This window comes from Oreochromis niloticus, linkage group LG1, assembly GCF_001858045.2.
Source record: "Oreochromis niloticus isolate F11D_XX linkage group LG1, O_niloticus_UMD_NMBU, whole genome shotgun sequence".
In the NCBI taxonomy this organism is placed as follows: domain Eukaryota; kingdom Metazoa; phylum Chordata; class Actinopteri; order Cichliformes; family Cichlidae; genus Oreochromis; species Oreochromis niloticus.
Genome location: NC_031965.2, coordinates 13,872,008 through 13,884,364, shown reverse-complemented (window position 1 = coordinate 13,884,364; position 12,357 = coordinate 13,872,008).

Genomic DNA, 12,357 nt, shown 5'->3' with positions numbered 1-12,357 from the left:
AGTTGGACATCAACTACTCAGGACGATTTTTAATGAATTTTTGAAAATGACATAATTGTAGTATATTGACTATATTGAATTGAATACGAGTTTGCTTTAATATCTGAGGAATTCTACAGTAAATCTGTCTGAAACTTGGCACAGAGGTACAGTAGGTGTCCCAGAGGAGGGATGTGTTGAAAGTTGGACATCAACTACTAAGGATGATTTTTAATGAATTTTTGAAAATGACATAATTCTATTTTATTGACTGTATTGAATTGAATACGAGTTTGCTTTAATATCTGAGGAATTCTACAGTAAATCTATCTGAAACTTGGCACACAGGTACAGTAGGTGTCCCAGAGGAGGGATGTGTTGAAAGTTGGACATCAACTACTAAGGATGAGTTTTAATGAATTTTTGAAAATGACATAATTCTATTTTATTGACTGTATTGAATTGAATACGAGTTTGCTTTAATTTCTGAGGAATTCTACAGTAAATCTGGCTGAAACTTGGCACACAGGTACAGTAAGTGTCCCAGAGGAGGGATGTGTTGAAAGTTGGACATCAACTACTCAGGACGATTTTTAATGAATTTTTGAAAATGACATAATTGTAGTATATTGACTGTATTGAATTGAATACAAGTTTGCTTTAATATCTGAGGAATTCTACAGTAAATCTGTCTGAAACTTGGCACAGAGGTACAGTAGGTGTCCCAGAGGAGGGATGTGTTGAAAGTTGGACATCAACTACTAAGGATGATTTTTAATGAATTTTTGAAAATGACATAATTCTATTTTATTGACTGTATTGAATTGAATACGAGTTTGCTTTAATATCTGAGGAATTCTACAGTAAATCTGTCTGAAAGTTGGCACACAGGTACAGTAGGTGTCCCAGAGGAGGGATGTGTTGAAAGTTGGACATCAACTACTAAGGATGAGTTTTAATGAATTTTTGAAAATGACATAATTCTATTTTATTGACTGTATTGAATTGAATACGAGTTTGCTTTAATATCTGAGGAATTCTACAGTAAATCTGTCTGAAACTTGGCACACAGGTACAGTAGGTGTCCCAGAGGAGGGATGTGTTGAAAGTTGGACATCAACTACTCAGGACGATTTTTAATGAATTTTTGAAAATGACATAATTATAGTATATTGACTGTATTGAATTGAATACGAGTTTGCTTTAATATCTGAGGAATTCTACAGTAAATCTGTCTGAAACTTGGCACAGAGGTACAGTAGGTGTCCCAGAGGAGGGATGTGTTGAAAGTTGGACATCAACTACTAAGGATGATTTTTAATGAATTTTTGAAAATGACATAATTCTATTTTATTGACTGTATTGAATTGAATACGAGTTTGCTTTAATATCTGAGGAATTCTACAGTAAATCTGTCTGAAACTTGGCACACAGGTACAGTAGGTGTCCCAGAGGAGGGATGTGTTGAAAGTTGGACATCAACTACTAAGGATGAGTTTTAATGAATTTTTGAAAATGACATAATTCTATTTTATTGACTGTATTGAATTGAATACGAGTTTGCTTTAATATCTGAGGAATTCTACAGTAAATCTGGATGGAACTTGGCACAGAGGTACAGTAGGTGTCCCAGAGTAAGAATCTGTTGAAAGTTGGACATCAACTATTGAGGATGAGTTTTAATGAATTTTTGAAAATGACATAATTCTGTTGTATTGACTGTATTGAATTGAATAAAAGTTTCCTTGTATTTCTGAGGAATTCTACAGTAAATCTGTCTGAAACTTGGCACACAGGTACAGTAGGTGTCCCAGAGGAGGGATGTGTTGAAAGTTGGACATCAACTACTCAGGACGATTTTAATGAATTTTTGAAAATGACATAATTGTAGTATATTAACTGTATTGCATTGAATACAAGTTTCCTTTAATATCTGAGGAATTTTACAGTAAATCTGGCTGAAACTTGGCACAGAGGTACAGTAGGTGTCCCAGAGGAGGGATGTGTTGAAAGTTGGACATCAACTACTAAGGATGAGTTTTAATGAATTTTTGAAAATGACATAATTCTATTTTATTGACTGTATTGAATTGAATACGAGTTTGCTTTAATATCTGAGGAATTCTACAGTAAATCTGTCTGAAAGTTGGCACACAGGTACAGTAGGTGTCTCAGAGGAGGGATGTGTTGAAAGTTGGACATCAACTACTCAGGACGATTTTTAATGAATTTTTGAAAATGACATAATTGTAGTATATTAACTGTATTGCATTGAATACAAGTTTGCTTTAATATCTGAGGAATTCTACAGTAAATCTGGCTGAAACTTGGCACAGAGGTACAGTAGGTGTCCCAGAGGAGGGATGTGTTGAAAGTGGGACATCAACTACTAAGGATGATTTTTAATGAATTTTTGAAAATGACATAATTCTGTTGTATTGACTGTATTGCATTGAATAAAAGTTTCCTTTAATTTCTGAGGAATTCTACAGTAAATCTGGCTGAAACTTGGCACACAGGTACAGTAGGTGTCCCAGAGGAGGGATGTGTTGAAAGTTGGACATCAACTACTAAGGATGATTTTTAATGAATTTTTGAAAATGACATAATTCTATTTTATTGACTGTATTGAATTGAATACGAGTTTGCTTTAATATCTGAGGAATTCTACAGTAAATCTGTCTGAAAGTTGGCACAGAGGTACAGTAGGTGTCCCAGAGGAGGGATGTGTTGAAAGTGGGACATCAACTACTAAGGATGATTTTTAATGAATTTTTGAATATGCAACCAGACTGTCACTTTGGTTGTATTGGTCTGTTCCATTGCAATTTGTGTGCGCGCGGCTCTAGGCTTTCAATCGGGATATAAAGCGAAAAGGCGCTACCGTAAAGACTGGTGTAAAATCGCAAGGAAATTTATGCGGCGGATAAGAAGCGGCTGGCTTGACCGCGGCTCACAAATGACGGCTCACTTGACCGCGGTCGTGCAGTCGTATATACATCTAGTTAAATCAAATTCAAGTCAAATGGTTAAAAATGGTTAAAAAAAGAGCTACAAAATTCACCACATTGGGAAGGGTGAAGACAACTGGGTTGCCCGGCCCTGGCCACGAGGTGTCCCTTATGTATCTTTCAGGGAGTTGGCAACCCTATCTGTGACTAAACGGGCTAGCATTAGCGTTAGCATCTGTGCACGGCGCAGCCAGGCTCGGTCATCGTTTCTGCACACATCAGCTCCGTCTGACTGACCTGTCTAAGTCGCGCGACAAGAACACTCTTCACACCAAAGGTGTCCAAACTTCTTCGCTTGAGCTCCGATTTAAGATCAACAACTCTTAATTCCGACATCTTCTTGCACTCGACGCCATTTTACCTCAAGATTACGGAATGGTTGCGCGCGCAGACACGTTCCCCCTGCGTCTTCTTCGTTGGTTTTCAGTAGTTATTGATTAAATGCTTCGCCGTCATCTATTGTTAAGGCGAATACTTCTTATTTTGGATGCTCCCTTTATGAATAGCCACAGCGGATCATCCCTTTCACCCTATCACTAACATTCTCTTCTGTCACATCCATGAACCTCCCTCTGTGGTCTTTCTCCTTTCCGGCTCCTTATTCAGCATCCTTTGTCATATATACACACACACACACATATACATATATACATATATGTATATATATATATATATATATATACATATACACACACACATATATATATAGAGAGAGAGAGAGAGAGAGACAGAGAGAGAGAGAGAGATTAGAAATATATATGTATACACACACACACACATATTTCTAATCTTAACCATTCTGGTCACTTGTAGTGAAAATCTTAATATCTTAATTTTTTTTTTGTCAACGCTGCTGGCTCCAAACCATACATCATATTGGGTCTCAGTTCCATGTCGTAAATATTCCCTTTATTTCCTTCTGCTCTCCTTCTGTCACAAATCACCCCTGACAGTATTTTCCACATGCTCCACCCTGCCTTCACATAGATGTGTATTTGTTTCATCACTTTGACAAGTAGGAGGTTATAAAACCTTTCCATAACAAGTGACACAGTTTTTACTTGAAGGGTGTACATATACTGCCACTAAGTAATTACTAAGTAAGACAGCTCCTTGTAGTGTTCCTCAGCTGAAGATGAAACAGTATTCCACCAATTTACAAAACCTTTGACTGCCCTGTGGAAAAATTACTTACAGTATATTTTTATGTTACATTACATTATTAAAAGCAGCCCTCTTTAAACAGGAACAACCCCTGGTTTCTTTCTAGCGCTGTGGCCAGGCTTACAGAGAGTCACCACTCTCCTGAGCCTTGTATGGCCTTAGCTCTGAGTAGTAATAGCTAAATGATTTTCTCTACAAATACAATTTTAACTATTAGAAAAAAATTATTAATAACAGCCCAATCACTGAGAGGACCAACTTTAATAAGTGCTATTTATTCAGATTGCTTCTCTCTTTTTTGAGGTCTCTGAACTAATTACTTCTCATGCTTAAAATAATGCCACCATCTCACTCTGAACCTGTCACATCGGTCCCTTTGAGTTTTAAACAGCTGTGCTCTTTTTCCTCTGCAGCATGTTGTGGGATATTTTTGTGTGAGATAAGCTCAACATCTAGATCACAAAAAAGAGGGCTGTTAACATTAGCACAGATTAATCCATCATCACGATTAACGCGATTAAAATTTGTAACGCAATTAACCCATCTGGAGCACAAAGTGACTCAGAATCCCTGAAATGTCTCTGTCAACACATTTCGGGCAGTTTGTCCAAAGTTTGTCCAATCTGCGTTCTGGATAAATGCGTAAAATTTTACTCGCATTAATCGTGATGATGCATTAACGTGTTAACGTTCTGCTGTTTTCCTGTCTTCCTCCTCCACTTCATAACCACCCACTGCACCCACTTCTAACTCATCAGCTTACACTAATTTCATTATTCAGCACATTCAACACTTCAATAACATCAACTTTATTTTCTTCTTCCTATACTCGGTCCCAAGGGAAAGTCTTTTGTCATACACATGCTCAATGCAGCAATAGAGACAGAGGAATAAGATATATATTATATACAATAGGAATAGTGCATACAGTAATATGCAGTAGGATAGTACAAAATATAATATCAAATAACCCCAACGAAGTAACAATGTAACTATATCCTGAAAAATAAAATAACTTAACTATCAGTGCAGGTGAGTCTAAAAAGTGACATAGTATTATGCAACTAAATAAAAGAGAGTAGCAGCATATGATGGGGAGATGAAACAAACATTCAATAAAATACTGTTGGGTGATATTGCACGGTCTAAATGGGAACAGAATAACGTTGGTAGTAATCCTCAGGAAAATCCCCTACAGAGCGAGGAAGAGTTGTACAGTCTTATTGCCACTGGCATGAAGGATTTCCTGTGGCGGTCAGTTCTGCATTTCGGGGCGATTAGTCTTTTGCTGCGTGTGCTCCGATGGTCCATCACGGAGGCATGCATGGGATGGCAGAGGTTGTCCATAACACAAAGAAGCTTCTTTAGCATTCTCCTCTCGGACACCTCCAGGTTCTCCAGTCTGACACCCAGGATAGAACCAGCCTTTTAGATCAGCTTGTTCAGCCTGTTGGCATCAGCTGTCTTCACCCCACTGCCCCAGCACACAGCTGCAAAGAACGCTTTCAACCACAGCGTGATAGAACATGGTCAGCATTTTCCTACCAACATTGAAGAACCTGAGCCACCTCATTAGGAAAAGCCAACTCTGCCCTTTTTTGAAGACAGCAGTTGTCGTGGTCCTGAGTCTGTGGACCCAGTGGTGGACTTTTAGGTTTTGATTATTATCTTATGTTTTAGGTTCATTCTTGTTGGGAATTTCTTGTTCTCAGGTTTTGTTTCTGTTTTGTATTTCAAGCTCCTTTTGTTCTGTGTCCCTGTGCCTGCCCTGGTCCCACGTCTTTATGTTCCCTCCCTGTCGCCATGTCTTGTGTTAAGTTCATGTCTGTGCAAACCTGTTGTATTTCCTGTTTTATTCTTAAGGTCTCCGTCTCATGTGAGTGTTCTCAGCTTTACGTCTGTGTCTCGTCGGCCCTGACTTCTCCCTCCTGTCTCCCAACCCATGATTACTCCTGTGTGTGTATTTAAGCCCTGTGTGTTCTCCTGCCTGTTGCTGATTTGTCTGTGATGTCTTCCCAGAGTCTCCGCTGTGGTCCTACCTGTGTTCCTTTGCATGTCACTCTGTGAGTTTTGGTTTTAATTTCATGTATTTAGGTTTTCCCAGTTTAGTTATTTCTTAGTTCCTGTCCTCACCATCTCCACCTTGAATAAAGCTCCACATCAGCCCCTCTGATGGTGACAGGGGTAGGAGGAGAAGCATGCTTCCTGAAGTCCATGATCAGTTCCTTTGTCTTTGTGATGTTAAGCTCTAGATGGTTTAACTCACACCACTCAACAAAGCTGTCCACCACACTCCTGCACTCCTCCTGTCCATCCCTGATACAGCCCACAATGGCAGAGTCATCAGAGAATTTCTGCAGATGACATCACTGAGACTTGTACCTGAAGTCAGATGTGTAGAGGGTGAAGAGGAAGGGTAATAGGACAGTCACCTGCGGCGCCCCTGTTATCCGAGCGGCAGCTCTTCAGCCGAACATGCTGTGGTCGACTTGTTAAATAGTCAGTGATCCAAGCAACCAGTGGGGCATCCACCTGCATTTTCCTGCTCAGCATAGAGAGAGTACCTGTAGTCTGACTCTCCACGTCTAAATGGGACTTGAATAGGTTACATTGTGCAACACCAAATAAAATGCTTGCAATGCTTTAGTGAGTGTTTTTCATGGTTGGAGGCGAAATGGGGTTTGTGACGATATTTGAGCGTTTAATGCTATAAACACACAGACTTCCCTCCCTCTGGCATATGGATGGCTCCCAGGGACGCTTTGCATGTAAATATTCATAGTGTGATGGGATGGGCGATTAATTATTAAGTAAAGCATAGAACTGTAGTAATTGATTTTTTTTTTTATTTTCTGCACCTGAGGATGAAAATTGAAGAAAGGCTGTTAAGAAATAGAGAGCAATAATTATCAAGCAGAACATTCTATTGGTTCAACTACACTCACCATCCATGAGGACCCCCTTATTCTGATGGCGATCTTTGAGGGAGACGAGCACAAATACAGTTTGTTAGCAAGACAATTAAGCAAAACCTTTGGTAGTCAAATAAGCCTTTGATCAACACCTGCAGAGAGTAAGGCAAGTTCAAATAACTTTAATTGTATTTATACTGCGCCAAATCACAACAACAGTTGCCTCAAGGTGCTTTAAACTGTAAGTTAAAGACTACAATAATACAGAGAAAACGGAAAACGCTCCAACAATTAGATGACCCCCTATGAGCAAGCGCTTTCACAACTTGACAAATCTTGTTAAATCTGTTCTACCAAATCTTGAGGAGTCTTCTTGAATTGATAATCACTAAGCTAAGACACAGCTAAGAAAACTGGCATATATATAGCAGTGGTGGACAAGTAGAGGAAGAAGTGACAGATATAGCTACAGTGGCTTGCAAAAGTATTCGGCCCCCTTGAACTTTTCCACATTTTGTCACATTACAGCCACAAACATGAATCAATTTTATTGGAATTCCACGTGAAAGAGCAATACAAAGTGGTGTACACGTGAGAAGTGGAACAAAAATCATACATGATTCCAAACATTTTTTACAAATAAATAAAGTGGGGTGTGCATAATTATTCAGCCCCCTTTGGTCTGAGTGCAGTCAGTTGCCCATAGACATTGCCTGATGAGTGCTAATGACTAAATAGAGTGCACCTGTGTGTAATCTAATGTCAGTACAAATACAGCTGCTCTGTGACGGCCTCAGAGGCTGTCTAAGAGAATATTGGGAGCAACAACACCATGAAGTCCAAAGAACACACCAGACAGGTCAGGGATAAAGTTATTGAGAAATTTAAAGCAGGCTTAGGCTACAAAAAGATTTCCCAAGCCTTGAACATCCCACGGAGCACTGTTCAAGCCATCATTCAGAAATGGAAGGAGTATGGCACAACTGTAAACCTACCAAGACAAGGCCGTCCACCTAAACTCACAGGCCGAACAAGGAGAGCGCTGATCAGAAATGCAGCCAAGAGGCCCATGGTGACTCTGGACAAGCTGCAAAGATCTACAGCTAAGGTGGGGGAATCTGTCCACACTGCGCATCACTCTGAACACACCATCCCCACTGTCAAATATGGTGGTGGCAGCATCATGCTCTGGGGGTGCTTCTCTTCAGCAGGGACAGGGAAGCTGGTCAGAGTTGATGGGAAGATGGATGGAGCCAAATACAGGGCAATCTTGGAAGAAAACCTCTTGGGGTCTGCAAAAGACTTGAGACTGGGGCGGACGTTCACCTTCCAGCAGGACAACGACCCTGAACATAAAGCCAGGGCAACAATGGAATGGTTTAAAACAAAACATGTCCATGTGTTAGAATGGCCCAGTCAAAGTCCAGATCTAAATCCAATCGAGAATCTGTGGCAACATCTGAAAACTGCTGTTCACAAACGCTGTCCATCTAATCTGACTCAGCTGGAGCTGTTTTGCAAAGAAGAATGGGCAAGGATTTCAGTCTGTAGATGTGCAAAGCTTGTAGAGACATACCTTAAAAGACTGTCAGCTGTAATTGCAGCAAACCAGGTAGTTCTACAAAGTATTGACTCAGGGGCTGAATAATTACGCACACCCCACTTTATTTATTTGTAAAAAATGTTTGGAATCATGTATGATTTTCGTTCCACTTCTCAAGTCTACACCACTTTGTATTGGTCTTTCACGTGGAATTCCAATAAAATTGATTCATGTTTGTGGCTGTAATGTGACAAAATGTGGAAAAGTTCAAGGGGGCCGAATACTTTTGCAAGCCACTGTATACCAAGTGATCGCAACATCACTCGAGAAGCTCAAGAAGGGTGAGGATTCAAGATTCTTAATCTTGAATCTTAAAAAGAATACTTAAGTAGTCAAGAGCTTCGTGAAGTTAGCTCACTAGTTTCCACCTAAACATGATATACCACGGTCTGACTGAGAGATTTCTGAAAAAAATTAAAACGTACGGCTCTACTTATCACTTCCAACATAAATGAAGACAGAAAACTGCATCAAAACAGCAATGCAATGCAAAATACCATTATGCTGAAAATCTGGGTGCTACTACTGCATAGGTACTTAGACTGTGGGGGTCTCCACGTTGGTCTCTAAACAAACAAACAAAACAGCAGATTAAGAAATAAATGGAAGGTTTATATATATATATATATATATATATATATATATATTATAATTGGAAAAAAAAACCCTGGAGAAATACTTACTGGGACACGCCCATTTGCGAGCGCCTCCTGAAAAAAACACATTAAAAAAAACCCACATAAGTACTTCCAACAAACATTGCTGCCCAGGACAATGAAACTGATGGTGTAATAACTTCTTTTCTCATCCCACACATACCCGGACATGGGCCTTTATCCCCCGCCGGTCACCTTCGCCCGGCGGTGGCTGTAATCTCCACAGGTGGAGGTATTTTTGGTGTCTGCAGACATGAGAAAAAACAGTGAGCAAACATGTAACTATCACATCAATGTGAATCTGATGGGTGTGATTTTTCCAGACTGACGGAACTTTAATTTTTGATCGTCTGCATTTAACTTACATCACTCGATACTCCACCCTGGTCAGCCGGGGAGGAGCTCGCCTTTTTTCTGAAATGAAAATTCACATGAGAGATTATCTAAAGTTTAAATCTTTATATTGGTGTTGTGGTTTATTATTGACTTTTTATTCTTAGCAACTTTGAAGAGAGTAGCAAAGTCTGTGTTAATACATGTTTTATTCCTGCATTGGAAATGGAAATTTTATATCAAGAAATCTAACACTTTGAAAAAATGTTTTCATACAAATGGATTGACAACTCAGGTGTAAATTATTATTCAAAGCTGCATGTTTCATGGCTAAAGGCCCAGAAACATGCAGCTCATTTCTGAGCCTTTGACCAAAGAGCAAAAAAGGTTTTTTTTTAAAATGCGAGTTCAGTTATAGTAAAGCTTAAAAAAATCTTCATTTGACTAATTTTACACAGTAAAATTATCTTTGTCAACACAAAAGTAAAGATTATTACTTATTTTTTAGAACAATAAACCTTAAAGCAGATGATGAGAGTCCATAAAAGTCCATAAAAAGTCCATAAAAAAGGCCAGAAAGGACTACAGGGACAAAATGGAGTCCAGCTACCACAGCTTTGACACCAGGCGACTGTGGAATGGACTGCGCTGCATCACTGACTACAAGAAGGTCAACACAGTCAGTGTTCAGCCCACTGCATCTCTCGCAGACGAGCTTAACAACTTCTATGCTCGTTTTGATGCAGACAACAGAGAGCAGATCCTCTACCCTCAGGAGGACAGTGAGGCTGCAACTTTAACTCTGAAAACAGAAGCTGTGAGATGGACCTTTAAAAAGGTCAATCCTCACAAAGCCCTAGGACCGGACGGCATCCCAGGCCGGCTACTCAGAGTGTGTGCAGACGAGCTGGCAGAGGTGTTCACCAACATCTTCAACCTCTCCCTGAGGCAGTCAGTGGTCCCCACGTCCCTCAAAGCATCCACCATCATTCCCGTTCCCAAAAAATCAGTGGTCTCCTGTCTGAATGACTACCGTCCTGTTGCACTGACATCCGTCATCATGAAGTGCCTGGAGCGGCTGGTCAAAGGTCACATCTGCTCCTCCCTCCCTGACACACTGGACCCTCTTCAGTTTGCCTATCGGACAAACAGAGCCACAGAGGATGCCATCGCCCTGGCAACACACACCACCCTCACTCACCTGGAGAAAGGGAATACATATGCAAGAATGCTCTTCATCGACTACAGCTCGGCATTTAACACCATCATCCCCTCAAAACTTGCCACGAAGCTCGTCGACCTTGGGCTGGGAACACCGATCTGCAGATGGATTCTAAACTTCCTCACAAACAGGCCCCAAGTGGTGAGAGTTGGTAAGCACACTTCCTCATCGCTCATCCTTAACACAGGTACGCCCCAGGGTTGTGTGCTTAGCCCCCTCCTATATTCCCTGTTCACACACGACTGTGTTGCTAAACATGAGTCCAACATCATCATCAAGTTTGCTGATGACACAACCATCATAGGCCTCATCACAGGTAATGATGAGACGGCCTATAGAGAGGAGGTGGTGGCACTGTACGAGTGGTGCCTGGAAAATAACCTGACTCTCAACATCAGCAAAACTAGAGAAATGATAGTGGACTACCGGAAACGACCAGTCAGGGAACACCAGCCCATCCACATCAACGGTGTCAAGGTCGAAAGGGTCAGCAGCTTCAAGTTCCTTGGAGTCAACATCACTGAGGACTTCTCCTGGACCCTTCACACAGACACTGCTATCAGGAAAGCTCGCCAGCGGCTTTACTTCCTAGGAGGCTGAGGAAGTTTGGCATGAACGCCAGCATCATCTCAAATTTCTACAGGTGTGCAATTGAGAGCTTGCTGACGAGCTGCATCACAGTTTGGTACAGAAGCTGCTCTGCCAGCAGCCGTAAATCACTACAGAGGGTGGTGAAGGCAGCAGAGCACATCACTGGCACGAGGCTTCCTGCCATTCAGAACATTTATCACCAGCGATGCCTCCGTAAAGCACACAGCATCATCAAGGACCACAGCCACCCAGCACATCAGCTGTTCTCCTTGTTACCATCTGGCAGACGTTACAGGAGTCTGTCTGCTCGGACTACAAGACTTAAAAACAGTTTTTACCACCAAGCCATACGACACCTCAACCACAACACTTAAACACACACAACACAGGACTCAGAAGCTACCCTGCAGCTTCACAAGTACTCTGATTAATCTGCACTGGTCACTTCACTTTATTGTTATTGTAGTTTATATTTAAAAAGTGCAATACTGTAAATTTCTGCTGCTCATTCCTGTGCAATATCCCATCTGCCCTCCCGTCATATTTCTTTTCAAGATTTTCTTATTTAATCACTAGTGTACATATATTTATATTTATAGATACATATATATTTAGTCATCTTTTCTCTTTTACCATGTCTCTCTAATATTTTGCTCTTTACTATTTTTCTATTTTTATTTTATTTTATTATATTATATTTTATTATATTTTTTTCCTACTGTATCATGCTGCTGAGAGACCGCTGCTCGTCAAACACATTTCATTGCGATGTTGACCCTGTGCTAACTTGCATATGACAAATAAAACTGAAACTGAACTGAGAAGACACTGCAGAAGTTTTTTGCAATAGTTTTTCTTACCTTTATCGCCGTTTTGTTTTCTGAGG